This window comes from Saimiri boliviensis, chromosome 4, assembly GCF_048565385.1.
Source record: "Saimiri boliviensis isolate mSaiBol1 chromosome 4, mSaiBol1.pri, whole genome shotgun sequence".
Classification (NCBI taxonomy): Eukaryota; Metazoa; Chordata; class Mammalia; order Primates; family Cebidae; genus Saimiri; species Saimiri boliviensis.
In genome coordinates, this window is record NC_133452.1 from 102438963 (window position 1) to 102466270 (window position 27308).

Sequence of the window (27308 nt, forward strand, 5' to 3'; positions counted from 1 at the left end):
TTTTTTGAAAAGAGAGATAAAGGTTTACCTTCAGGAAACTAAATAAATGTAAAAGTTTGTTATTTCGAATACACTTTTTTCCTTCATGATCATTTGAGATGTGTTAGCAAAATACTCTAAAATTTCTGAGTATTGAACCAATGGCTGCTGCTGAATTTTGAATTTGTTCATGTTGAAGAAGGTGAGGGTATATGAAACAAATAGATATGTTAGCCTCTTTTGATTTTTCTAATATATCAAGACAAGTTTTCAATGTCATGGTGACACTCCTCCCAGAGATACTTGAAAATTATGAAAATGAATGTAAGATTCTACAATCTTGTAGGAATATTATTTTCAGATAATTGAATTTTGAGCCGTCAATGACTTAAGGCTGTTTTGAAGTTTAGCTGCACTTTCATCAAACATTTAAAACACATATGTTTCTGAATAGACCTTCATAGGCTAACTACTTTACTAATTCACGTCATAGAGAGACCTTTCATCAGTTACTTCTGGTTCGCATGTGCCTTAAAAATAGAGTTCTCTTTTTAGCTGATACAGCAGATAAACTCTGTAATTCATCATTGGCATAAGGAAAACATAAAACTTATTTTGAAGAAAAGATGGACTGCATCAAAAACTTTGAAATAAAGACATTAAGGGGAAAACTAGATGTAGAAAGACTTGGTGATGGGTTTAGACAACATTATAGCATGGATTAACCTGCAAATGAGCGAACAAAGGAATGCCTTTCTGTGGAACAGTTCAATTAAAATGTAGGGGTATCATATTGGAAAAAAAATTTCTGGAAAAATGAGCTCTGTACTAGAGGAGGCTAGTTAATTGGACTAAGTTAAACTAAACATATGCATTTCTAACATTGTACTGGGAAAGTCTTGCAAGCCCTACTGATTGTTTGACAAGACAGTCATTGTAACAGTATTACTAAATGCCCTGTACTTCATATTTGAAGATTAACTGCCATATTGCTAGTGCTTGAAATTGTCCAGTTTTCTGAGTAAAGATATTAAAGTTTAAATGTGCTGCCATCTTCTCCTTAACACTATTTTGACCTGTTTCTAAACTGACAGCCCAGGAGATTGAATTTTGTTTAAAAATATTTGACATCTATAGAGAACACGGAATTTGCCAGCTTTGCATAAAGTGACAGTGTTTTCCTCGACTCGACTCATTGTTTAGGATTCAGTTGCTGTTAATTTTCATGCCTGAAGCAAAAATTAATGTCAAGAAATCTTTCTCAAAAATTTTTTTAATGCAGGAACTAGGCTTCCAGTGGCAACTGAAAGCTGGATTATTAATTTCTCTTATACCTGTTCAGTTACTCAGTGTACTTCATAAGTATTTGTAAACACTGGTTTTGTTTTTTGGAAGTATAGTAGTGTGATTCGCATTAATCGTGTGATATTAGGAAATGGTGATCATAGAATATTTGAGTGGAAAGAATTTTAGAGCCCTTTTCTATCCGAAACATTGGTACTCATTCCAAATGTCTACTGAATTAATGAGTTGAAAAGTAAACTGAAGTGGTGAGCGTAAAGTGGCTTATTATTTCATCTTTTATTTACATATTTATTTATCTATTTTTGAGACTGTGTCTCGCTCTGTGGCGCAATCTTTCTTATAGTGCCCCTTCTATCAAGTAGCCTGGGTTTATAAAATATTACAGACACAAAATTCTTTTCTCAGCATCCTTACAAGGCCCTATGGAGGTGGAGCCTAAAAAAAGAAAACAGAAAAAACTGTATGCTTCCCTGAGGCTAAAATTTGTCTTCACTGAATGGGAAAGGCAAAACTATAAATTCGTTTTTCTTTTGTGATGACTTAGGTCTTGGGTTTTGACCTACAGCGTGTATCTCATGGAGAAAAGTGCCTCTTATAACTTGGGTAGCAATATGAAAACTTAAGTAATGACAGTACTAGGTACTTAATATTTCTTCTTTTGGGCTGATACCAGTGGGCTGGGAGAGGTTCCCAAATGCCAGTGGGACCTCAACTCTAATTGATGATCAGGCTTTTGACAGTGTCTTCAGTAGGAGTTCAAGGATGAGTCGGAAACTAGTGAAACATACTATGATTTATTGCAAAATGAAAAGTACACACTTGAGAAAGAAGAGTGCGGGCATACTTGAGAGAGGGCTTGGCTTCTATCTTTATGGGTTTCTTCAATCAAGGAGTGGAATACTAATGAATATTTCTGGGAAAAGGTAAAGATTTCTCAACTTTAGTTCCACCCATATTTACACCAAATGTGGGTGCTCCCGGAACTGTCTTGGCGTTGGTGGGTGTGATTTAGTATGTTAATGAGTGTATAATGAAGTCCTAGATGGAACTTAGGTCAAATCCAGTGCCATGTTGGGTCCACTTGGTCTTAGCTAGCTTGACCCACACTCTGCTTTTCAGGGTCTTCTTGGCCCCTAGCTTGTGTATCTGTTTCAAGTTTCCTTTTTGTTAGTCATGTGAAACTGTTTCCTGGAGTTTTCTATTTGCCTTTGACCACCCTGTCTTGGGGCTTGGGGAAAACTATATGGTATTCTGGCAGAATGCCATGAGGAGGCAGCTAGTTTTGGACAATGGGAAATTTTGCATTGGAACATCATTGACATAGTCTTTTTTAAAAAAACAAAGGAAAAAGAAAAAGAGTCTTGCTCCGTCTCCCAGGCTGGAGTGCAGTGATTCGATCTTAGCTCACCGCAACCTCTCCCTCTCTGGTTAAGCAATTCTCCTGCCTCAGACTCCCAAGTAGCTGGGATTACAGGCATGCACCACCATGCCCGGCTTATTTTTGTGTTTTTAGTATAGACGAGATTTGGTAATGTTGGCTAGTCTAGTCTCAAACTCCTGACTTCCAGTGATCTGCCTGTCTTGGCCTCCCAAAGTGCTAGGATTATAGGTGTGAGCCACTGTGCCCGGCCGACATAGTCTTATTTTAGTTATCAGTGGTAATTTATTTTTGGACACGCATTGTGGCTTAATCTTTATAAAGCAAAAATGAATGCCTTGTCTAAAACACTGTTTTATATAGTTGTCGTATAAAATACCTGACTTTGTTTTAGCAGACTTTTTCCTTTTTTGTTGTCAATATTTTGAGCTTATGAAAAGCACAGCCCTTGCTTGAGAGCTTGTCAGACATCTGGATACCTGAGGCACTGCTGGTTACCACTTCCTGTTAAGATTCCCTCAGTGATTCTAGTTGCATTATAAATTAAAATTCAGAGAAACAGCCCACCCTAACATCAGAGTGGTGTTTGGTGTCTTAAAGACCTGGTGTGGTTTGTTTAGTGGCTTCATTGAAAGGCTGCCTGTGACTTCTGTCTGAATTTTAGATGGAAATAAATACAGGATATTCATTGCAGAGGTTCAGAGAGAATAATGGGGAATGTAAAGGCATACAAGTTTGTTTTTTAAAAACTGCAACCAAGGGAACCTTTTCAAAGTACACTGTAAAGGTCAAGTTTCTTGTATTTCCTGCTTGATCTCTATGTGACTGAATGGAGGCTATTTCACTTCTGATTTATAAGATATTACCAGGATTCAAGTTTTTGTGAACATTTGACATTGTTAGCACTTTTGTCTTTTGTGTGGCTCTACCCTTAAGAAGGAAAACAAAGACCCAATCTGCATTTAGAGAAGCCCTTCCCCATAGGCCTTTGTTGCACAATTCAAAAGAGCAACAACCTTAGAAAAGTAATTGTGTTTTTCAAAACACATAATTAGGATTTTCCTCCCCGTTCCTTCATGCACACCATGAAGTTACCAGGATACCCTTTCTAGATAGTTTACAATTGTGACCTGTGGTGTTTTTTTTTTTTTTTTCTTTTGGTATCCTAATCATGGTTGGGAGAGAGGGAAGCATTATTTTTTACTGACTTTCCTTGAATTCACCAATGCCTTAATTTCCCACAACATTATCAAAGAATTGATGTTTATGCTGTTTTAGAAACTGGCTTTTAAACAAGTGTTTTTACTATAACGTGAATGAACCTTGAGAACATTATGCTAAGTGAAATAAGTCAGTTAAAAAAGAACAAATACCATATGATTCTGCTTATATGATGTACCTACAGTAGTCAAATTCATAGAGACAAATAGAATGGTGGTTTCCAGGGGCTAGAGGGTGGGGGAGCTGAAGAGTTGTTTAGGATAAAGAAAGTCAGTTTGTGAAGATGAAGAAAGATCAGGAGATGGGTGGTGGTGGCAGTAGTTGCACAACAACGTGAATGTACTTGATGCCACCGGAACTGTACGATTGAAAATGGTTAAGGTGGTAAATTTCATGTTGTGTGCATTTTACCCGAATTAAAGGTAATGATTAAAATAGTGTTTACTTTTGAGTATAGTTTGTTCTTTACATTTACCAAAATCTTTTTGTTCGAATTTCTTTTAAAAATCTGTTTGCAGGAGAATGTGTATTTCATCTTGTTTTGTGACAATAAACGAGGCATCTACAGTAGAAAGTAGAAAATAAAAATATTTCCAGAAATTGAGATTTAAAAAAAATTTAATTTTTTCCCTTCTTGTATTTTTCTGTGTAGATGATGCCGTGACAGGTGTGGTATATGATTAAATTTAAAAAGTTGTAGTGGCTTTGATTTTTGTGAAAGCTGCTTTACCTGAAATGTTAGTTCCCTCATTTGTCGAATGGGGGGTTATTATACCTCCTTCCCTGGGGATAAAATTAGATGATATAGATGAAATCTCTTTAAAGCTATTATATTAAGATACTACCTGCATGTAGTTTAAAAAGTCAAAATATTTATTACATGTAACAAAATGCCCTGCCCTTTCTACTCCAAGTTTCCCCACATGCAGTGATTGAGAGGAACAATGACTCAATTTTGTCTGCTGTTTCTTCTAAATTTATATTTCTCCGTATTTATGATTAATGTGTCTATATTGCTGACTTTTTGATTTCTCAGTTGCACACTTTTTTTTTTACCTTGTTGTGATATATAAAGCCTTTGCTCTCTTATGCCCTCTCTCCTATTCCCCCCAACATACTTATAGTGAAATTTTGGTTAAATAATTCTTCAGTATTTATGTTTTTATGGGTATATAAATATTATGACATTGGAACATTTAGCTTAGCATATCCTTTTTTTCTTTTTGGAGGATTTTCCAGAGATCTTTCTGTTACTTCTATTTTATTCCATTGTGCTCAAGAAACATATTTTGTAGGATCCTCATTTATTTATTGAGACTTGTTTTATGACAAAATATGTCTTGGGAAATGTTCTGTTTGTATTTGAAAAGAATGTGCATTCTGCTGTTGTTGAATAGCTTGTTCTTTAAATGTCAGTTAGGTCAGGTTGGTTGATAGTGTTCAAGATTTCTATGTCTGTTGATTTTTAGCTTACTTGTTCTGTCAATTACTAAGAGAGAGTGAAATATCTGAATACAATTATGGATTAAAACAGTTTTTAAAAATATTTCTGTCATATTAAGCTTCATGTGTTTTGAAGCTCTGTTACTAGGTACATAAGTATTTAGGATTTCTTCATCTTTATAAATTGATCCCTTTATCATTATGAAATGACTGTTTTAATGGCAGATAATGTTACTTGCTGTGAAATTTACCTTGAGATTAATTTAGCTATGTTAGCTTTCTTTTGGTTAATGTTCATGTGGCATAGTTTTTTTCTTTTTGTTTTCATTCCAACTTTTGTTTTTAGGTTTAAGGGATATGTGTGCACATTTGTTAAATGGGTAAATTATGTGTCACAGGAGTTTAATTCTCACAACCCTCTCTTTGGGTTCCATTTATTTGTTAGCGCAGTTCACAGAACTCAGAGAAACATTTGTTAAGAAGATATTTAAGGGGTACAGATAAATAGCCAGATGAAGAGGTACATAGGGTGAGGTCTGAAAAGGTCCTAAGCGCTGGAGCTTCTAACCCTGTGGAGTTGGGTGCACCACCCTACCTGCCCATGAAAGAGTTCATCTTCACCTTCCTCTTGGCCTACACATGATCAGCTATCTGCAAGCTCACTGAATTCTCTTCTTGGGTTTTTATGAAAGTCTCATGACATCATAATTTCTTCCGCCAGGGCATAGGGTGGGACCTTCTCATTGGAGGGTCTTAAGACCCACAATCAGAAAAGGTGGGGAAACATGTGCCAGGAACTGAGGATTCTGGATATTACACCTTTGTTTGGGTACATAGTTTGCAAATATTTTCTTCCATTTTGTAGGTTGTCTGTTTACTCTGTTGATAATTTCTTTTGATGTACAGAAGCTCTTTACTTAGGTCCCACTTGATTTCGTGGCATTTGCTTTTAGTCTTCATGAAACCTAGGTTTTCTTCTGGAGTTTCATGGTTTTAGGCTTTAAATTTAAGTCTTTATTCTATCTTGAGTTGATTTTTGTATGTGGTAAAAGGAAGGAGTCCAGTTTCAATCTTCTGCATATGGCTAGCCAGTTATTCCAGTACCATTTGTTAAATAGGGAATCCTTTTTCCATTGTTTGTTTTTGTTGAGTATTTTTTTTTTTTTTTTTTTTTTGAGTCAGAATCTCGCTCTTTTGCCCAGGCTGGAGTGCAGTGGTGTGATCTTGGCTCACTGCAACCTCTGCCTCCCGGGTTCGTGTGATTCTCCTGCCTCAGCCTCCTGACTAGCTGGGGTTAGAGGCACCTGCCACCATTTCCAGGTAATTTTTTTTTTTTTTTTGTAGATATGGGGTTTCACCATGCTGGCCAGGCTGATCTCGAACTCCTGACTTCAGGTGAATCACCCACCTTAGCCTTCCAAAGTGCTGGGATTACATGCATGAGCCACCGTGTCTGGCCTGTTAACTTTGTTGCTGGTTGTAGGTGTATGGCTTTATTTCTGGGTTCTCTAACCTGTCCATTGATCTATTTTTGTACCAGTTCTATGCTGTTCTGGTTACTATAGTTTGAATTCGGGTAATGTGATGCTTCCAGCTTTGTTCTTTTTGCTTAGTATTGTTTTGCTATTCAGGCTCTTTTTTGGTTTCATAGAAATTTTAGAATAGCTTTCTTCTAATTCTGTGAAAAATGTCTTAGTTTGTAGTTTGATGGAAATAGCATGGAATCTATAAATTGCTGTGGGCCGTATGGCCATTTTAACCGTGTTGATTCTTCCTATCCATGAGAATGTTTTCCACTTGTTTGTGTCATCTCTGATTTCTTTCAGCAGTGTTTTATAATTCTTCTTGTAGAGGTCTTTGACCTTCCTGGTCACCTGTATTCCTAGGTGTTTTATGTTTAATGTGTGTGTGTGGAGGGGGTGGGCTACTATAGAAGTGGGATTGCAGTCTTGATTTGGCTCTCAGCGTGGACATTGTTGGTGTATAGAGATGCTGCTGATACTTGTCTGTTGATTTTGTATTCTGGAACTCTGCCGAAGTTGTTAGATCTAGGAGCTTTTGGATAGAGACTCTGTTTTCTAGGTATAAAATCGTATCATTTGCAGAAAATGTTAGTTTGACCTGTCTGTTCATATTCGGATACCCCTCCTTTTTTTTCCTCTTGCCTGATTGCTTTGGCTAGGACCTACAGTACTGTGTTCAATAGGAGTGCTGAGAGTGGGCATATTTGTCTTAATTCTGATTCTCAAGAGGAATACTTTTAGCTTTTCCCTGTTTAGTATGAGGTTTGCTATGGGTTTGTCATAGATAGCTCTTACTATTTTGAGGTATGTTCTTTCAGTGCTTAGTTTGTTGAAGGTTTTTAACACAAAGCTATGTTGAATTTTATCAAAACCCTTCTGAGGCCATTAAGATACATTTATTGAGGTGATTATGTGGTCTTTCTTTTTAGTTATGTTAATGTGATAAGTCACATTTATTGATTTATGTATGTTGAAACAACCTTGCATGTCAGGAATAAAGCCTGCTTCATCATGGTGGATTAGCTTTATGATGTGCAGCTGGATTTGGTTTGCTAGTATCTCACTGAAGATTTTTGCATTTGTGTTCATCAGGGATATTGGCCTGAACTTTTATTTTTGTGTGTGTCTCTGCCAGGTTTTGGTGTCAGAATGATGATGACCTCATAGAATGTGTTAGGGAAGAATCTCTCTTCCTCAGTGTTTTAGAATAGTTTCAATATCACTGGTACCAGTTCTCCTTTATTTGTCTGGTAGAATTCAGATGTGAGTCTTCTTCTGGTCCAGGGCTTTTGCTGGGTTGGTAGGCTTTTTATTGCACATTCAATTTTGGAACTTGATATTGGTCTGTTTAGGATTTCAGTTTCTTCCTGGTTCAATCTTGTGAGGTTTTATGTGTATAGGAATTTATCCATTTCTTCGAGATTTACTAGAAGAGAGGTGTTCATAATCGTCTCTGAGGGTTTCTTAATTTCTTTGAGGTCTTTGTCATTTATGATCGTGTTTATTTGGATATTCGCTCTTGCTGAGGTCCCATTTCTGTCACTTATCCATACAGTTCTTCCTGTCAGCTCAAATGTCTGTGGAATCTCTCTCCTGCAGCTAGGATTTTAGGTCTGTGGTAAGAGTGGACTACTGCTCAGCTATTTAACTCACCTCTTCCCCAGGAGCTACTGTGGGTCTGGAACAAGTCCTGGTACTCAGCAGGGTTCCCAGCTTCCTTCTCCTCTAGCCCAGAGTCTGTGTCCTCCCTCTCTCCACTCTCAGTGCCTTCCTTCTGCAGATCTGCTTTGAGTGTGCCTGTCTTCTTCATGGTCTAGTCTCGGTGGGAGATGCTCTTCCTGGCTATGTCTAGTTGCCTGTCTTGGCTCTTCTCTCGTTTATTTTTTCCACAGTTTTTTTTTCAATTCTTTACTTTTAACCTGTGATGTTTTTATATTTAAAATGCATTTCTTCTAGGAAGCATGTAATAGAGTCTTGCTTTGATATGCACTACAAGTCTTCACTTTTAATTAGGGTATTTAAATAATTTTGCTTAAATGTGATTACTGGTATAATTATGTTTAAATCTTTCATTTTAGTTTGGGTTTTCTATTTGTCCCGTCTTTTCTTTTTTTCTTATTTCCCTGCTTTCTTTTCAATTAGTTAAACATTTTTAATGATTCTAACATACCTCCTTTGTTGACTTATGTTAGTGCTTAGGCTAGGATGTATCATATATGTATTTAATTTCTCACAGTTTTTCAAGTGATACTCTGTTACTTCATATGTGGCATAAAACTTTATAATAATATACTTTGATTTCTTCTTTCCAGATCTTTATGCTGCTGTTGTCATATATTTTACTTTTGCATAATTATTACTATTTTTTTCCTTTTTTGAGACAGGATCTCTCTCTCTTGCTGAGGCTGGAGTGCAGTGGTGTGATCATGGCTCACTGCAGCCTTGACCTCCTGGGCTGAAGCAGTCATCCCACCTTAGCCTCCTGAATAACTGGGACTCAGGCATGTTGAACCACACCTGGCTAATTTTTTAATTTTTTTGTAGAGACAGGGTGCCAGTATGTTGCCCAGGCTGGTCTTCAACTCCTGGGCCCAAGCTGTCCTCCTTCCTTGGCCTCATAAAATGCTGGGATTACAGTTGTGAGTCATCAGCCCCAGCCTATAGTCAGTTATCTTTTAAGAAGACTTAATTAAGAAGAAATCTTATGTACTTGTCTATGTAATAACTGTTTTTGCTGCTCTTGGCAATATACATCCAGATTCTATCTGGTATCATTTTCCTTTTGTCTGAAGAATTTCCTTTAACATTTCTTTTGGTAGGGGACTGTTGGTGATAAATTCTTTCTTTTGTTCAAAAAAGGATTTCATCTCTGTTTTGAAGATATTTTCACTGGGTATAGAATTATAAATAGGCTTTTCTTTAGTATTTTAAAGATGCTGCTCCACTGTTTCGTCACTTGACTTGTTTTTGATGAGAAATCTGTTTTCCTTATTTTTGTTCCTCAATATTTAACATTAGCCTTTTTTTCCTCTGGGTGCTTTTAAGATTTTCTCTTTATGGCTGGTTTTGAGTAATATGATTATGATGTGCCTTAATGTAATTTTTTTCTCTTTCCTGTGCTTGGAGTTGATGGATATTTTTGGAATCTGTGGGCTTACATGTTTCCTTTTTTCACACCTCTATCACTTGAAGGGAGATAACTGATAGTTATCCCACAGCTAACTGATGCTCTTATTTTTTTCTTGTTCCCCTCTGTTTCATTTTGGATAGTTGTTTAGCTTCATGTTCACTAATCATCTGCAATTTCTAATCTTCTAATCCCATCCAATGTATTTTCAATCTCACATGCTAGAGTTTTCATCTCTAGAAGGTCAATTTGAGTCTTTCGTATTGTTGATGTCTCCCATCTAGCTTTTTGCACACAGAATATAGTTACTCCATATGTTTTAATGTTTGTGTCTACCAGTCACCTGTGTCAGTTCTGGATTAGTTTTTATTGATTTTCCTCCTTCATTTTTGGTCATATTTTTCTTACTGTATTTTATCTTGTTGCATTGGATATTTTTGTATTTCTAAAAAAGTGCTTTATTCTGGGACACAGTTAAGTTACTTGGAAACAGTTTGATCTTGAGTTTATGATTTGTTAGGCAGCCTTATAATTCACAGTCTAGGACTAATTATTCCGTGATTTTGAGGCAAGATTTCTTCTGTACTCAACAGTGTCCCGTGAATTGAGAGTTTCAGAAAACCTTTGCTTGTTGGAACAGGCACATTCCAGGCCTGGTGTGAGCACCAGGTATTGTTCCCTCTAATCCTATCAGCTGGGTCTTAGCCTCAAGCTCTTTCCTCACATAGTGCCCTTATCAGTACTGAGCTAAATACTCCAAAAGGCCCTCTCTGTAGGTCTCTCTGTTGTCTCCCCTCCAGTACTCTGTCCTGTGAATTCTAGCTGCTTTATTCTTTGTGGACTCTCAGCTCTGCCTCTTCAGCCAATTTTTTGTCTTTAAGGGAATCACTGTCATCTAATGTCTTGAAAATTGATATGTTTTGGCAGTCTTTTGGTTGTTTAAGACAGGAAGATAAATTTAGTCTCTTTCCATCTTAGCTAGAAGTGGAAGTCCTCCAGTTAGTAGTAAAGCTATGTTGTTTAGTTCTGAGAAATAGAAAATCTCAATTGAACCAAAGATTGGTTGCTTTTTAAGAGACTTTCTGCTGTCCTGTGAGTTTATGTTGGCCTTTACTTTAGTGATACATGTGCCCTTTATTTCTGCTGTACAGGCGGTAATGTATTATATTTGAGTTTTTAAGGTGTTAGAGCACCCCAGGATAGAAAGGCTCAGTGTTGGATCATAGGAACAGAACAGTGGGTACATCAGAGGAATAGACTTTTTGGCTGCAAGTGCCAAAGTAATAAGTTCTGCTGTGACCCAGTAACTCTTATAAACCACTTAGACTCTGAAGTAGGGAATTAAATGATGCCATTACTTCGGTGTACTTACTCCAAGGAAGCAGTATAGCTTAATGACTAAGAGCTTGAACTCTGGAATCAAATAACCTCTTCCTGGCGCTACCACTTTACCTTTGGGCAGATCATAAGTTAGATTTGTGCAAATGATACAGTCAAGTCCCAGATCAGCACAGTAGTATGGGAATAGGGGCAAGGTTAAAATCTAAATTACGTTGGGGTAAAAGAATCCATGGGTTCTCAATCGGAATTATGTATAAGGAAAGAGGAAGAAATAAATGTGACTATAAGGTTTTTAGTCACTGAACCAGATAAGAAAATTCATTGCCTGTGCTTGTGGGTGCCAGGAGGGTAGTTTAGAGTTGGGGTGGAGGGTTGTTGATGAACTGGGTTTTGGACTCAGCTTGAGATAATTTGGGAAGTGCATATGTTACATAGGGTACTCTGAATTTGGATCTCTGTGAAACATCTAAAATCACTTTTTCAAAGTTGCTGCATTAAAATGAGGTCTTTGCACATAGCTAGTGCTCCTTAAATGTTTGAAAAACAAAATAATAAAGAGTTGAAGCTTACTGTGTTCAGGGCGGTATTTCTAAAACTTGAGCATGTACCTGGAGGGGCTGTAAAAACTCATATTGCTGGGCTACACTCCACAGAGTTTCTGATTTAGGAGGCATGAGGTGGGGCCGGAACCATTTGTTTGTCTTAAAAGTTCCCTGGTGCTGCAGCGGTCTGTGGATGACACTTTGAGAACCACTGGCTTGTGGAAGTAAATAGAACACAAAGGAATGCTCGAATCCTTGAAGGAGGAGGAAGAAAAGGAGATAAATGAAGTCACAGAGGTCACAACTATCAGTCATTAGAGTTAGATACCACTAGTGACGTAGTTTCTAGAAAGGATATATTTTAGGATTTCAAGCTTGGGTAACAAATGGTATCAAGTGAGGTAGGGAGATTAAAATGAATGAGCAATGATTATTGGATTTAATGAATACTATTGTTATTTGTGGATGTGGCCCTGTATCTTTTTCAGGGTCACAGAACTTTGAAAACTGATGAAAGCCTTGGACTCCTTTAGAAAAATGTGCAAGTACTCATAGTTTTGCATATATTTCTAAGGAGGTTTATGAATTTTTTTGAGGCACTTGCATCTGAAGTCATTGAGGCACTTACATTTGCTTTAGGATGGATGGTCTCATTAAGAGTGGTAAGTGTGGTTGTTAAGAGAAGGGAAAGCATGGGGAAGAAGGAAGTAATTGTGGATATGAGCAGTCCTTTAGGATTTCAAACACTTTTGGGAGTGGACTGATAATTGTCCAGTTTCCTTACTTGGAGGGCTAAGCCTGTGACAGTCTTCACATCTTCCTGAGTTTCTAGGGATACTATGAAAAAAAATGTCTTCATTTATGAAAACTGAAATGACTCATGGCTTTCCTGACTTCCTTTCCCGGTCACTTGTTCCTTTGCTGCTGCTTAACTCTGGTGTGGTTAGAGTTATTGACTGTGTTTGAGATGATTCAGTCTTTTAGTCTTTCTGTCATGTATTAAGCAAGCTTTCCCTCTTTCAGGAAAAAAGCAAATTTTTTTTTCTAGAACTAATTATTCTATAACTTGCCAATTCCAATGGAAACATTTTGCTGTTTCTTATAATCTTAGCCTTATGCTCTGGACTTGGCATCAATTTTTTTTTTTTCATTGAATTCCAAGACACTTTTTGTTTATTGTATAACCTTGGCCAAGTGACATTAATTTCTCTCAGTCTCAGTTTGCACTTGTTCTTGGTGGGGATAGTGGTAACCTGCTTTACAGGGGGTTTGTAAGAATCAAATAAATTAGTAAGGCACTTAATAAATTTAAAAATATACACATGTAAGTTGTTTCTTATTAGGCACAGTGTAATAAAATATATTGGTGAGTAATGCTAGGGTCATCTGGATTAGTTTTTATTCGAGCAGAACATTTGTCTATAGTATCTTGAAACTAGAAGCTGGTATGGAAGAATTGTTGCACAGATTTAAAATAATAGATCGAATGAAAATAGAGTTGCAAGCTACTTTTTAGCTAAAAAATATGGGTAGAACTCTACCCTTAGTTGTTTTCAAGGAGATATGATCTACTCTAGGAAACTTGTCAGTACTTTTATATTCTAGTTGCATACAGACCTAGACTGAAATTATGAGGAAAAGCAGCAGGACCCTGGTAAATATTCCTGGTGGGATAATTTATGCATATGCCCTTGGAGAAAGACTCCAATATGCTGTGTGTGTGACATATAGGGTGTTATACTCTATGATTTGTTTCACTATATTTAATCAAAAAATCTTGTACACAAATCAAATAGACTGGACCAGATCAATGAGATCAATGGCAAAAGTAAATTTGGATTTTTTTTTTCATGTAGGAAAGAATTTATAATATGACTATAGACAGACAAGTAGTCATAAAATTTAAAAATTTTGTATTCTTCAGTGGTGTCCATTTGGATGTGTAAATTTTCAGCACAAAAATATAATTTAAAAAATGCGTCGTTTAGGCTGGGCACAATGGCTCATGCCTGTAATCCCAGTACTCTGGGAGACTCAGGTGGGCAGATCACCTGAGGTCAGGAGTTTGAGACCAGCCTGGCCAACATGATGAAACCCCATCTCTACTAAAAATACAAAAAATAGCCAGGCACAGTAGCAGGCGCTTATAATCCCAGCTACTTGGGAGGCTGAGGCAGGAAAATCACTTGAATCCAAGAGGCAAAGGTAGCAGTGAACGGAGATTGTGCAAGACTCTCTCTCTCTCTTTCTCTCAAAAAAAACAAAACAAACAAAAAAAACAAAAACTCATTTAGGTCGACTCTGAACCATTTTGTATAAGCGAGATTTTTTTTTAAAAATGCTGTACTGCTATCATCACTCTAATTAGCGATCCTGGAAGTAAAATATTTGACCTAAGATAATGAGCACTTGAATGGACTTTTACTTAGAAAAACAAAAAAAGAACTACATGTTCGTAGCAATTAAGTTTGAGATGAGTATCTATATATCAACTTTTCTTGTACATTCACTTTTTCTTCTACACTTCAGACGTCTAGAAAACCTTGCTTGGCTTTTCAGGACTGCCTCCCACCCCCACCCCCCAGATGGACAAAATGTACCCTGTGTTTACATTGCTTATATTTTACAAAGGTAAATTTCCATAGGAACAGACGTGAATTCTGGTAAAATTTCTCCTTTCCAAAGCTTGCTTCATTTATTTTCCAGGCTTTAAGATGACTGCCCCCCATTAATGTGTCTGTAAAGTCAGAACCTTAGTCAAAAGTACAAAAATGGTTAAAGGGCTTTAGGAACCAAAATCCTGCGGTAGATTTTATCACCAACTTTGAAAGAACTAAGTGTTTGGGGTATAGAAATGAAATAGTGAGTAAGCTGAGGCGTGGTATTCTCGGCAGCCCCCATTTCACTTTCTGCGTTCACTTAAATGCAATGCTTTGCTTTTGTGCTGATTTTAACCAATATGATGCAGCATAGCCCAACACAACACAGTGGTTCGTAAATCAGGATTCAGTCTAGTTCTGTGACATTAATGTGCACAACAGAAAATGTTTCAACATTATCAGTGCAATTTCTCTCCATGGTAGTGATGGTTTCCTGCAAATGCGTTTAGTCTGACTTCATCAAAATGGAAATGTTAACATTGAAATTACATAGATGGCTCCAAATCCAGAAATTCTGTCCAGCTGTTGTTATGTGAATGGACAGTGTCAAGAATGGATTTTGACTTTATTTTTTAGAGCCTAAAGTATTAACAGTTAGTATAACTGTTTTTTATTCGTTGTGATAATACCCCATTTTTTGTTATTTACTCAAATAATGTCAGTTTGAATAATATGGATTCATCTGTAGAAATGGTAATGATTTCACACAAATTGTCAAATATATAAATACAATATTTGAATAAATAACAATTTGATGTGAACATTATTGGACCTTACTAGAAAAGACCTTACACTTGTGATCCTTGCTTCATAAGGACAAGCATTTTCTGGAGCTGTTTTCCTGGTTGTATCTGCACTTAAACTGGAATACACTGATGGTACTCCCCATTGCCTTCTGTCCAGAGTGGAAGATGTCTGTGTGTGAATGTGTGCTGGCAACAGAGTTGAAATGTTTGTCACACTAAACATTTGGCATTCAAGGATCTGTTATTTGGGGTTTTAAGGTTCCATTAAATTGGGATAACTTTCAACTTCTAGATCCAGAATTAAATTGAGACTAAATAGAGGCTAGTACTCAGGCTTACAGTTTAAACTGTTTTCTTCTTGAGATCTGGAGAACACTTACAACCTAACCTAGGCCCGTGAAACTTGAGAAGGCGTTCTATATGGAAATAAATTGCATTTGTTCAAAAGATTTTCTTGAATATCTACTATGTTTATTGCCTTACATTAAGCGCTTTAGGGAGAAGTAAATATGTAGTTCCTACTCTGAAAATCCTTAAATTGTTATTGGGGAGGGTAGAATGTGTTCTGCATTTCAGTTCCACTGATGAAATGTGTTTTGAAATCTTCAAGATACCAGTGTAGCATATATCTTACTTAGTTATAAAATGGGAATAATAATAACCCTACTTCTTACAATTTTTCTGAGAATTAATTGAGATCCCTTGTTAAATAAAAACAGTAAAACCACACTGAGCTTTAGGCACACGGAGCAGCCAAGTAACTCATGCCTGAAAGGTGTCCTGCAACACAGGCAGTTCAGATTCATACTTAGCAGAGTCATTTATTACATTCAGTGAACCTTGAAACCCCAAATGTCAGATCCTTGAATGCCAGATGTTTAGTGTGACAAACATTTCAAGTCCCTGTTGCTAGCGCACATTCATATGTATATACAGCTTCCACTCTGGACAGAAGGCAGTTGGGGAGTAACATCAGTGATGTTTGTCTGAGCACGGCAACTTAAATCCTTTGCAGAACTGCTCACTCTCCATGAATTACATCCTCTTAGTGTGTACGCATTCTGCTGATGTTCAAACAACCACCTTAGAACCCTGTAGCTAGCTGCCTTCCTATGTGCATGCCGTTCTTTATGAATAAAGGGAAATAAAGGGAAATTTAGAATAAGTTGCTGTATTAACTTGTTTGTTCACTGTAGAGATACGGAAACATCTCTTACAAAGTTGTTACTGATCTCCAAGTTAAATGACAATCATCTGTTCTGAGAGTTCTTCCCCACTCCCTTCCCTACACTTTGGGGAAAAAAAATTGGCTGGTTTTGGTGGCTCACACTAGTAAGCTCAGCACTTTGGGAAGCCAAGTCAAGAGTATCACTTGAATCCAGGCATTTGAGACCAACCTGGACAACATAATGGAGACCCCCCACCTCTATAAAACAAAAGAAACAAACAAAATCAGCACATTCCTGTAGTCTGAGCTACTCAAGAGGCTGAGTTAAGGGGATTGCTTGAGCCTGGGATATCAAGGCCGCAGTGTTCTGTGATCACAGTGCTATACTCAGCCTGTGTGATAGAGCGGGACTCTGTTTTAAAAATAAATAGATAAATAATTGGTGCTCTTAGGACATCTGATTCCATGACTTGGTTCTTGGCATTTTGGGACCTGCCATGGGCCACCAGAGGGGAGCCCACTTATCTAAAAAGTAACTGTCAGGTGGTAGTTGGGCAGTACTCTTCCTTTGGCCTGAGGTGTCAGTGGACACAAGGTGAGGCTCCTCTGCCTTTCGAAAGGGGAGGGAAGAGTAGGAAAGACTGCATCTTGTGGTTTGGGTGCCAGCTCAGCCACAGTACAATAGAACACCAGGTGGACATCTGAGGTTTTTGACTCTAGTCCCTAGCTCTGGGATAGCACCTCTGGCCCCACCAGGAGCCTGGGAGAACTTGCTGCCCTGAAGGTTAAGGATGTAGGTCTGGCTGGCTTTGCTGCCTGCTGATTATAGAGCCCCAGGACTTTGAGCAAAGAGAGGTGGCAGCCAGGGTGTGGTTATAGTAGGCCTTGGGTAAAACCTAGTCCTATACTGGCTTCAGGTTTGACCCAGCAAAATCCTAGGGGTGGTGGCCACAGGAGTACTTGTGAAAATCCACCCCCATCTCCAAGTGGCTCAGAGCAGAGAGAGAGTCCATCTGTTTAGGAGAAAGTAAGGGAAGAGAGAATCTTTTCCTATTAATCCAGCGAACTCTTGGATTTTGTCCAAGATTGTCAAGGTGGTACCTCTTAAGAGTCTGCAAGAAACATAATGCTCTCGGGCTTCAGGTCCCTTCTAAAGCAGATGCATCTTAGATCACAACACCCAAGTCCTTTAGAATACCTGGAAGGCCTTCCCAAGAAGGATGGGTACAAACAAGCCCAGACTGCAAAGACTACAATAAATACCTAACTCTTCAATGCCCAGACACAGATGGACATCTACAAGTTATCAGGATGATCCAGGAAAACACGACCTTACCAAATGAACTAAATAAGGCATCCAGGACAAATCCTGAAGAAACAGATATGTGACCTTTCAGACAGAGAATTCAAAACATCTGTTTTGAGGAAACTCAAAGAAATTCAAGATAACACAGAAGGAATTCAGAATTCTGCTAGGTAAATTTGGAAATAATGAGAATCAGGCAGAAATTCTGAAGCTGAAAAATGAAATTGGCATACTGAAGAATGCATTGCAGTCTTTTAATGGCAGAATTGATCAAACAGAAGAAAGAATTAGCTTGAAGACAGGCTATTTTAAAATACACAGTCAGGAGACAAAAGAAGAAATAAGTGAAACATGCCTACAGGATCTAGAGAATAGCTATAAAAGGACAAATCTAAGAGTGACTGGGCTTACAGAGGAGGTAGAGAAAGAGATAGGCATAGAAAGTTTATTCAAAGGGATAATAGAGAACTTTCCAAACCCAGAGGAAGCTGTTAATATCCAAGTACGTGTAGCCTCTAGAACACCAAGTAGATTTAACCCAAAGAAGACTACTTCAAGGCATTTAATAATCAAACTCCCAAAGGTCAAGAAAGGGAAAAATTTCTTGAAATGAATGATAATGGAAACACAACATACCCAAACCTGTGGGTTATAGCAGAAGCTACAGAAGGGAAGTTTATATCTATTAGTGCCTGTATCAGAAAAGAAAAACTTCAGATAAACAATGATGCGTCTTAACTAAAAAAGCAAGAGCATCCACATAGATGCATTCAGCGTAGCTTTCAAAGAAAAAGGAAAGAAAAAAAGCAAGAGCAAATCAAACCCAAAATTAGTAGAAGAAAAAGATCCAAGCAGAAATACGTGAATTTGAGGTGAAAACCAATATAAAAGATCAATGAAACAAACAGTTGGCTGTTTAAAGGTTAAACAAAACAGACAAACCTTTAGCCAGACTAAGAAAAAAGAAATCCAAATAAATTAGTTTCTAGTTCTTCCGCTTCCATCCTGCTTCACCAACAACACTAATAGCTTCTCTTTTTGATGGTTTCCAATCTGCTTCTGTAGGTGAAAGCCTCCTCCTTTTTTTCCTTTCTTTCTTTGACTTTCTGCTGTTTTTCCTCTGAATCTAGAATTTAAAGACATTGTTCTGTTGATCTAGGTGACAAGCCCTTCTAAGATCTCTCTATTGGATATAGTACTGTATCATACTGCAACAGAGTAAGTCAATAATGCAGGGTACATAAGGTATTATAGATAAGTAGCTGAGTGTTTTTCTGTACCGTTCCCAAGATCTAAATTATGAGTGTTATTTTACAAATCTTACTTTTCTGGAAGAATTGTCAACTGTTTTTGGCTTGGGCCAGTGCTCCATATATTACAGTCCTTTCCATATTTTGTTCTGTTGTAATTCTGTTTTTTCCTTCTGTTTCATACTCCCCGCTCCCTGCCAACCATCCTCCCCTCTCCTAACTCCTGCAAAATAAAACAAATCCTCAAGTCCAAATCTTTCTCAGAACTTCTGGACCGCTGGTGCCTTTTCAAAGCCCAGGTCATATAATATAGTAAAAGAAATATGGACTTTGATGTCCTGCTCTGATGCCTAGCTGTTATAGGTGGATTTATGCAGGTTCTGCACCACATGACTACCCTATCATTCTACAAGGCCAGAAGGGGTGCTTGACTCTTAAGGTAGCCTCTGACGTGTATGGCTCTTGGGGGAAAATGTGAACTTCTGAGAGAGAGAGCGAGAGAGAGAGAGAGAGAGAGGGGAGAGGGAGAGAGAGGGAGAGAGAGATTAAACTGGTGATTTGCAGGTGTACTTGGCTGGGCCATCTTTGGTTGTGTGCAGGTTGAAGAAGAGGAAGACCTGGGCAAAGAGAACAAAGCAGAACCACTCATAGTGTCAGAGACATCCAGCCCTCTTTGGTGTCTGACATTGATCCAGCTGCCATTAGATCCTGATGAGATGTATGTTTTTTTTTTTTTTTTTTTTTTTTGACAGAGTTTCACTCTTGTTACCCAGGCTGGAGTGCAATGGTGCGATCTCGGCTCACTGCAACCTCCGCCTCCTGGGTTCAGGCAATTCTCCTGCCTCAGCCTCCTGAGTAACTGGGATTACAGGCACGCGCCACCATGCCCAGCTAATTTTTGTATTTTTAGTAGAGACGGGGTTTCACTATGTTGACCAGGATGGTCTCGATCTCTTGACCTCGTGATGCACCCGCCTCGGCCTCCCAAAGTGCTGGGATTACAGGCTTGAGCCACCGCGCCCTGCCAAGATGTATGTATTCTTATAGCCAGTGTATCTTTACTTGAGCCTAGTTAAATAGACTACTCTCTTATATACCGTGGAGCAAAACCAAAATACTTACATTCAAAGAACACCAACTGGTCTATCATACATTCAGGAATTCCTTCTCCCATCGTTTCTCAGTAACTTTGCAGTTTTCTTTTATTACTTTATGTGATTTTCAAGACTCTGGCTTAGTGATTAAGGGCTTAAGTTCATATCATTTACTGTGGAACTTAGGCAAGTTGTACATCCTCTCTGAGCCCTAGTTTTCTCTTCTGGGGAATGAGGGTAGTAATAGGACTTAGATCCCCATGAGGATTTAATGAGATACTGTGTGTACAGCAAATGGTACTGGGCATGTAGTAAGTGCCCAGTGAATGTTAGCTTATTGTGTATAAATGTAGGATATGAAAATTAGTGTATTGTTTTTTAAACTATCTGTGGTAAAAGACCAGTTCTTTTTTCTCTCAAACTATGACAATCCAGTATTTTTGTAAAATACAATAAAAATAACTAGATCTTTAAAAGCACCAATTGTAAAGACATAAAATATAAGTCCTGACTTAATTATTATATTTAGCAAACCTATTCTGCCAAGTTATAAAATTTTCTAAATTCTTACCCTTAATTTCTCTACTTATTTTGTTTAGACCAGTAACTACTTATTGACCAGTTACTGGTCTACTTACTTAGACCAGTAACAATTTGCAGACTGGCACTGATCTGTGGACTCTTGAGTAGCACTGTCCTGGTGTATATAGACAATCTCATGGATATCAGAATAAATATACACCCACATGTAGTTGGGGAAAAATACCCCAACCATTTCTGTAAGGTTTTAAGTAGCCAGAAATTCATATATCCATTTCTTGACCTGGGGGCAATGTACAAGGGACATCTGATGAGACCTCTGGAATTCCTTTCTTATATGATTGTTACTCCTTTGCTTCCCACATGAGGGTTGTCATTCTTTTTTTTTTTTTTTCTTCTTTCGTTTGAGTTGTACTGTTCTTCCCTACTTGTTCTTCACTTCATAAGGAAATTATACTCCCTGAAGGCCAGGTAAATATACATTTGTCTTAGACAATCAACTGTGCTAAGTAGTTGAGAATAGAATACTGAATACTGCTGTCTTATGGACTGAAGTGAAGCAATCACTGGCAGTGTGACCAGAATAATAACTTTTTAAAAAAATTTGAGCCGGGCGCGGTGGCTCAAGCCTGTAATCCCAGCACTTTGGGAGGCCGAGGCGGGTGGATCACGAGGTCAAGAGATTGAGACCATCCTGGTCAACATGGTGAAACCCCGTCTCTACTAAAGGTGCAAAAAATTAGCTGGGCATGGTGGCGCGTGCCTGTAATCTCAGCTACTCAGGAGGCTGAGGCAGGAGAATTGCCTGAACCCAGGAGGCGGAGGTTGCGGTGAGCCGAGATCGCGCCATTGCACTCCAGCCTGGGTAACAAGAGCGAAACTCCGTCTCAAAGAAAAAAAAAAAAATTTGAGACAGGATCTCTTACACAGGCTGGAGTGCAATGGCACAAATCATGGCTCACTTCAGCCTTGGCTTCCCTGGGTCCAGGTATCCTTCCCACCTCAGCCTCCTGAGTAGCTGGGACTATAGGCACATGCTACCATGCCTGGTTAATGTTTGTATTTTTTGTAGAGATGGGGTTTTGCCATTACCCAGGCTGGTTGAGACCAGCCTGGGCTCAAGGGATCCTCCTGCCTTCCCTAAGTGCTGGGATTGTAGTTATGAGCTACAATTCCTGGCCCAGAAGAATAACTGCAGTGATCCTTTATGCAACCAGATTGCATGGTTGTAGACAAAGGGGAAATCGTAGAAGAGGTTGACTTTTGCATTTTCCTTCAATGCAAAGACAGTGACACACCATGATATAGAATTGCAAGCAGCAGGTTTTAGAAACAGTAACTGTGACTGATGATTAAAAGTCTTACAAATGCTAGAATGTGACCAGGGTTAGGTATTCTCTTCCAAATATTTTAGAGGAGACTGAGCATTACAGTATCAGATTTTATCTTGAGAGAAATTAGAATTTTCAGTTAAAAAGCACATATAAAGTGCCAGACATTGTATTAAGATGTCCTATATCTCTTACTTAATTCTCACCATAGATTGATCCTCATTATTCTACTGAGCAAACAAGGTTTAGACAGATTAAGCAGCTTGTCTGAGGCCTTCAGTTCATAAGTGACTCAACCTGCTTTTGAACCTAGGTTTGCCAGACTCATAGTTGGATTTTCTCGTAAGTGGATTTTCTGGACTTACCTTAAAAAAAATCACAAACAACTTTGCTGGAACCATTGGAGAAGAAGTTGCCAACTTGATGCCCCATTACCCCCAAATACTTTAGTGTTTATTTTCTACAAGAACATTTTTTTTTTTTTGTAACTAAAACAAAATTCCAAAACCAGGAAATTAGCACTGATAGATTGTTACCATCTAATCCCCAGATTTAATAATGTCTTTCATAGCACATGTTTCCACAACGTCCATTTATTTCCTTCTTTAACAGTTCCTTAGACTTTTCCTGATACTCATGAACTTGGCACTTTTGGGGATGACAAACCAGTTATTTTGTTGTATTTTCCTTGGTTTTATTTTATCGGTTATTTCCTCATGTGATGCCAGCTGCGTACCTTTACGGGAATATCACATAAATTATGTTGCTCTCATTGTACTCTGTTGTTACAGGGCACACATTTTCAGTTTGACTCATTACTAATGATAACCTCTCTAACTGCTTTATTCGGGTAATACCTGCTGGGCTTCAGTACTGTAAAGTTACTCTTCTTATTTTTGTAATTAATGTTTTGTGGGAAAGTCTTTTAAAACTATGTAAATATCCACCTTTGTGACACTGTTTACTCTTTAGATTTGTATCTACTTAGACACATGGCTTTCTGTTTTATTCTGTGGATTATGATCTTCTGTTACGTGTTTTGATGCCCGAATTGTCCTAGATTTGGCCTACAAGAGCGTCTTTATGCTTTCTGTGTCTATTTTGAGTAGTTTCTTTCTTTCTGGCACAAGAAAGATATTCTAAGCTCACCTTGTACTTTCCCTATCCCAGCCCTAGCTCATCAGTCATATCTCTAAGGAGCCTTGGTTCTTTTTAATGGAAAGAAGTATTTAGAAGCCAAGATCTGGGTAACCAATGTGCTCATTACCATTGAGGTGTTGCTACTTCCAGATCCTTTCAATGGACACATTTACATTTACCCATGCTTTTTCATGTTTATTTCTATTTTTAAATATACTGAAAATTGTGAATTAGTACTGATAACTCCATTTCCAGCCCAGTACCTCAGGATTCATTCTAGTTTTCTCACTTTCTTTTATAGTATTCTCTTACAACGAGAAACTTGGTTTCCATTATCCTTGATACACTTAAATGATTGGTCTTCTTGTATGTTATCAACCTCCTGTCTTTGACACTGTTTTCTCCCCTTCATGGATGTCCTCTTTTTCCTTTTTGTGTGCTGACTCCATGTTCCAGACACTTTCCATCTTTCGATATAGACACCCTTCTCTCTCCACATGGGCTCCTAAGTAAATTTTCTTGATGATTTGATTGTACTAACACAGTCCTTTTGTTTCGGTGTTTTTGCTGCCACACGTAAGTTGTAATGTTAAAAGTTCTCTAAAATGATTGCCCTGCTGGTAGGAGAGCACCAACTAGGATATCTAAATGGGAGGAATTGAACATTAGAACTGAAAAATAACATTTCCTGGGATCATCCTGGGTCAATAATTTGTATTCTGCAAGTGATCACAGGACTAGAATTGTTCTTTTGACAAGAAATTGGGACTTAATGGGCTGTCTCTAGAAGTCTCATTAGAGAGTTAAAAGAAAAACAAGTTTTACTGTTCTGTAGAGGATGTAGAATGAGATGTGTTCCTCAGTAGGCAAGAGGGCTAGGAATGGATGGGAAAAAAAGAATTTTTATTAAAAGTACTAATTGGATGCAGCCTAACCATTGATACGATATTAGGCATTCAATAAGCCAAACAAGATAGAGAGTTGGGTTAGGGAATACTACATGCAGAGACTCCTCCTTGGAAGGGTGAAAAAGCAGCCCTCCTGACAGGATCTGTAGGAAGCCTGAAGCTTCATTGTTAATATGGGGTTGTGGTGTTGGTAATATTTGGTGTGTGCTGCTCCATTCGGAAAGTAAGCAGTAAGGATGGCTAGCAGTTACTATGAGAGAGGCTTTAAATCTTTTCGCAGTGAGAAATGGGACAGGGAGTGAGCAAGACTGGCACACTCATTCCCAAGACCACATACTTTCTCATGGTTTCTCATCAGACCAAGTTGATAAAATTTATTCAAACCCTGCATTAAGAAAATTTAAGCCTTTTCTTTTTCCTTTTTTCTTTTGTTTGTTTCTTTCTTTCCTTTTTTTTTTTTTTTTTTTAAGATAGGGTCTCTCTATGTTGCTTGGGCTGGTTTTAAACTCCTGGCTTCAAGTAAGTGATCCTGTCACCTCAGCCTCCCTGGTTGCTGAGTTGACCAACATGCCAAGTTGACCCTGTGTGTTTGAAACACCTAAGAGTGTGTCCAGCAATCTGGGAACATTATGAAGTCCTACCCCTAAAATTATTTTGTTTTTTTTGGCAACAGTCTCACCCTGTCACCAAGCTGGAGTGCAGTGGCGCAATCTATGCTCACTGCAGTCTCCACCTCCCAGGTTCAGGTGTTTCTCCTGCCTCAGCCTCCTGAGTAGCTGGAATTACAGGCATGTGCCACCACACCCAGCAATTTTTTTTTTTTTTTTTTTTAAAGTAGAGACAGGGTTTCACCATGTTGGCCAGGATGGTCTTGATCGCCTGACCTCATGATCTGCCTTTCTTGTACTCCCAAAGTGCTGGGGTTACAGGTGTGAGCCATGGTGCCTGGCCTAAAACTCTTAAAGATATAATTCAGTGCAACTAAACTGCAGTCACGTGTCACTTAACAATGAGGATACGTTCTGAGTGAACTGCCTAGAGTGAACTTCCACAAACCTGGTTGGTGTAGTCTACTACACACCTAGGCTATCTGGTATAGGCTATTGCTCCTAGGCTACAAACTTGTGCAGCATGTGACTGTACTGAATACTATAGGCATTTGAAACAGTGATAAGTGTTTGTGTATCTAAACATAGAAAAGGTATAGTAAAAGTACAGCATTATAATTTGATGGGACCACTGTCATATATGTGGTTCATCATTTACAGAAACGTTATGTGGTACATGACTGTTAATGCTATTTGGAGTATTTTTAAGCAAGAGAAAGGTGTATTGGGGAATCAAATACAGATGCTTCTTGATTTACAGTTAGTTTACATCTTAGTAAATCCATCGTAAGTTGAAAATACCAAAGTCAAAAAAGCACTTAATAACACTTAAGCTAACAAACATCATAGCTTAGGCTATAACCTACCTTAAACATATTTAGAGCACTGACATTAGCCTGTAGTTGGGCGAAAATCATCTAACACAAAGCCTATTTTCTAATAAAGTGCTAAATATTTCATAATTTATTAAATACTGTACTAACGTGAAAAACAGAATGGCTGGATGAATACTCAAAGTGTATTGCTTTTGTACCATGGTAAAGTATGCAACTCAAACCATTCGAAGTCAGGGAACATCTGTATACAATAGTGGTCAGAATAGTGATTAACTCTATTGAGTTAATCTAATGAATCCAAGCTGGCAAATACTCTCAGGATATTATTCAGGAAAACTTTCCCAACCTAGCAAGGCAGGCCAATATTCAACTCTAGGTAATACAGAGAACACCACAAAGATATTCCTTAAGAAGGCCAACCCCGGCCGGGCGCGGTGGCTCAAGCCTGTAATCCCAGCACTTTGGGAGGCCGAGGTGGGTGGATCACGAGGTCAAGAGATCAGGACCATCCTGGTCAACATGGTGAAACCCCGTCTCTACTAAAAATACAAAAAAACAAAAACAAAAACAAAAAAAAACTAGCTGGGCGTGGTGGCGCGTGCCTGTAATCCCAGCTACTCAGGAGGCTGAGGCAGGAGAATTGCCTGAGCCCAGGAGGCGGAGGTTGCGGTGAGCTGAGATCGCGCCATTGCCCTCCAGCCTGGGTAACAAGAGCGAAACTCCGTCTCAAAAAAAAAAAAAAAAAAAAAAGAAGGCCAACCCCAAGGCATATAATTGTCAGATTCACCAGGATTGAAATGAAGGAGAAAATACTAAGGGCAGCCAGAGAGAAAGGTCAGGTTACCCACAAAGGGAAGCCTATCAGACTCACAGCAGATCTCTCAGCAGAAACTCTACAAGCCAGAAGAGAGTGGGGGCCAATATTCAACATCCTTAAAGAAAACTTCCAACTCAGAATTTCCTATGCAGCCAAACCAAACTTCACAAGCAAAGGAAAAATAAAATCTTTTGTGAACAAGCAAGTACTTAGAGATTTCATCACCACCAGGCCTGCTTTACAAGAGCTTCTGAAAGAAGCACTACACATAGAAAGGAACAACCAGTATCAGCCTTTCCAAAAATATACCAAAATGTAAAGAGCATCAATGTAATGAAGAATTTACATCAATTAATGGGCAAAACAGCCAGCTAACATCAAATGGCCCTATTAAACTCACATATATTATTATTAGTCCTAAATTTAAATCGATTAAATCCCCCAATCAAAAGACACAGCCAAAACCCATTGGTATGCTGCATCCAGACCCATCTCACATGCAAGGATACACAAAGACTCAAAACAAAGGGATGGAGAAAGATTTACCAACCAAATGGAGAGCAAAAATAAATAAATAAATAAAAAGCAGGAGTTGCAGTTCTTGCCTCTGATAAAATAGACTTTAAAGCAACAAAGATCAAAACAGGCAAAGAAGGACATTACATAATGATAAAAGGATCAATGCAACAAGAAGAGCTAACGATCCTAAATATATACACACCCGATACAGGAGCACCCACATACATAAGACTTATAAAGAGACTTAGACTCCCGAACAGCAATAGTGGGAGACTTCAACATCAACATTAGACAGATCAACAAGATAGAAAATTAACAAGGATATCTAGGACTTGAACTCAGATCCAGAACAAGTAAACTTAATAAACATTTATAGAACTCTCCACTTTAAATACACAAAATATACATTCTTATCAGTACCACATCACACCTACTCATAGGTTTAAATGAAATATTGGTTGGCTGCTTGTTTGTTGTTTTCTTCCCTCATTTTTATTTTCCTGTCTCCATTATTAAGCACAGTTGT

The 27308-nt window shown here is 38.2% G+C and overlaps 1 protein-coding gene and 1 long non-coding RNA gene across 3 annotated transcripts in view; both read left to right on the forward strand.

Annotated features, from left to right (window-relative positions):
- The window catches only part of ZFAND3 (zinc finger AN1-type containing 3), a 329390-nt gene that overhangs the window by 124167 nt on the left and 177915 nt on the right, over positions 1–27308 (forward strand). The gene's annotated exons all lie outside the window — the stretch shown is intronic.
- On the forward strand, positions 9–26210 carry LOC141584309 (uncharacterized). The gene is made up of 2 exons (XR_012517285.1): positions 9–24748; positions 26082–26210. It is a non-coding gene; the product is annotated as an uncharacterized LOC141584309 (long non-coding RNA).